Below are 2,535 nucleotides of genomic sequence, written 5' to 3'. Positions count from 1 at the left end.
GCATATGGTTATCAAAAGAAAGATTTTGTTGGAGAGCAAACGTATTTAGAAAATTTTGCCTTATTCATTTGACATCCAGTTGCAAAAATTATATAGTTGCTAAAAATTCCACTACCCAAACATATCAACCATACATGCATCATCATACCTTTCCTTGCATATTTTCATATACGAAATTTCACCTCGCTTTACATTGCGTGACCTACCAACACAGAGTCTCCACTAAGAAAAACATGTCCATACACTTCCCTATCAACTCGCTAACTGCTAGTCCATCAAACCACAGAATCTCTTGCAGAGGGCACAGAGCGCTGTCAGCGATATTAACACAGTCTATAGCGCTGCCAACATACAAACAGGCTACTTATTTTGCTCCCCTCAAAAAAATTTACAAAGTATTTTGAGCAGTGACCAAGACTAAGTTTTTAAAATTTTTATACAAATAGTATCAAATAGAGCAGATGCACACAAAGGTTAAGTAATATGCTGTTGGTCAATAAAGTAAAAATTCCCCCCACAGTCCCTAAAGACAGTGCTAATAATTCATCATAAGAGAAGTCTACGTCAGTTTTACGCACAAAGGCTGAGTGATTTCGTCATCATAAAGGAACACATTCACAAGATGTGCTCGATGAGAGCGAGAATTGTTGTCCATTAGGACGAACCCTTCTCCTAAATGCTGCCGATATGGCCGCACTGTACTTCGGAGGACGTCATCCCTCCATCTTAAAGCCATTTCATTGCTTTCAGTGACCATCAATGGCATACTTTGGCCCCACATAATTTCTGTCCGAACAACACCGCTTTGGTTCACTCTGAGACATCTGGAAACTTACCTTGATGAGAGACCTTTCTGACGCAAAGTAACAAAGAGTATCGGATCAAACTTCGGAATGGACCTTCTAGGCATAAAGGAACGAGAGACAACAAAAGTGGTGTACTTCCTTCGTGGTGTTATGACTGGGACTGATCGTCTGTCTTACCCACTCCATTGCGTAGGCACTGAGTATGCACGGTCGTTTACATCTTTGTGCGGGTTGAGTGACATCCGTGAACAATCTAAGGGGCTGTGTTATTGATTCAATATACACGTTCAATGCCAGTGTTCCAGAGAGCTTGTAATCGAGGTGATCAACACTTTTTTTAAATATGTGTATTAGAATTTCACCGGACATTACATTAGTGATCCCCTGGAGTCCAGACTGGTCAGTTTGCAGCGGATATTTGGCGTAGAACTGAAAACTGATAATCTTGTAACCTTCCTCCGCTTATTTAAATAATGGCAGTGAATTTGTGTATAAATGCCGACGATTTATGGAACCAGTGCAGTAATGTTAGTTGCCGTCGAGACGTGACAGAATGGCAGAAAGCAGACTATCGTGGTTGGACGTGCCCGTGACCAGAATGTGAAGGAAGTTGCCTGATTTGTCCTCTATTAACGCTGACTGTCCAGTGTTTCTACACGGACTGGAGTACCACTCGCAGTCGGTTTAACACGGCGTCAGGAAGGCTGTCGCAAGAAGACCGTAACCAACAGGGACTGACTGCACGTCAGTGCCGTGACATGTCAATGTCAAACGGTTTCAAACCAAAAAGGAATTGATGCTTTCATTGAATGCACGTTCATATCGAACAGTTTTTGAGCATGTATTGTGAAGGAAACTTCCAACAATGGACATTTGGAGCAGGTTATCGCAAAAAAGGCGACTGCTTACAGCAGCACAGAAAGCTGCTCGTCTTCAGTGGGACGGTCAGTATAGAAACTGGACAGTAGCTACCAATAGATTTACAGCGTGGTCCGTAGACTCCCAATTTTGTCTCCTTTCGAAATAATGTGAGGCGTTGAGGTCACCGACTGACCAAGAAACTGAAATGTGTAATTAAAGTCGGAGATAGTTCTGTGATGTTTTCGGTCTGTTTTTTGTTCCGTGACTGCGGTTCATTCATTCAGGTTACCGAATTTTCTCGGGATTCTCGTCGCTTCAGTTGGTTAAAAATCCACGAGCCTTCGGCTGAATGCTCGTCGGTCGTTATCAAGTGTTGACCGTCGAAAGATTGTTGCTGCCGTCATTATATAGGGTATTTCCATAAGAGCGTGCAAAAATTTAACTGGACATAGAGGATGCTGTACTGAACAATTTGAGGTACAGAACCTGGGGTCGGAGAAGCCTGCTTAAGGAGATAGTATGAACAATGTTACATTACTGTGTACGTTTTTATTTGCGTTAGTTACAATTAACTGCAAATACCATCACTGACACAATGGGTGTACAATTTTTACTGTATCTAAAAGTGCTGGAACTGACGGCCATCAACCTCAGTGCAGGCATAACATCGGCGAACAAGAATCTGACTCAACCTGACAAACATCCCTCGTGTGTTTCGAATCACATCAAAGCACTCCGTCTTCAGGCCACGAGTGGCCTACCGGGACCATCCGACCGCCGTGTCACCTCAGTGGAGGATGCGGATAGGAGGGGCGTGGGGTCAGCACACCGTTCTCCCGGTCGTAAGATGGTATTCTTGACCGAAGCC

This window comes from Schistocerca cancellata, chromosome 2 (genome assembly GCF_023864275.1).
Source record: "Schistocerca cancellata isolate TAMUIC-IGC-003103 chromosome 2, iqSchCanc2.1, whole genome shotgun sequence".
In the NCBI taxonomy this organism is placed as follows: Eukaryota; Metazoa; Arthropoda; class Insecta; order Orthoptera; family Acrididae; genus Schistocerca; species Schistocerca cancellata.
Note: the sequence above shows the minus strand (reverse complement) of the source record.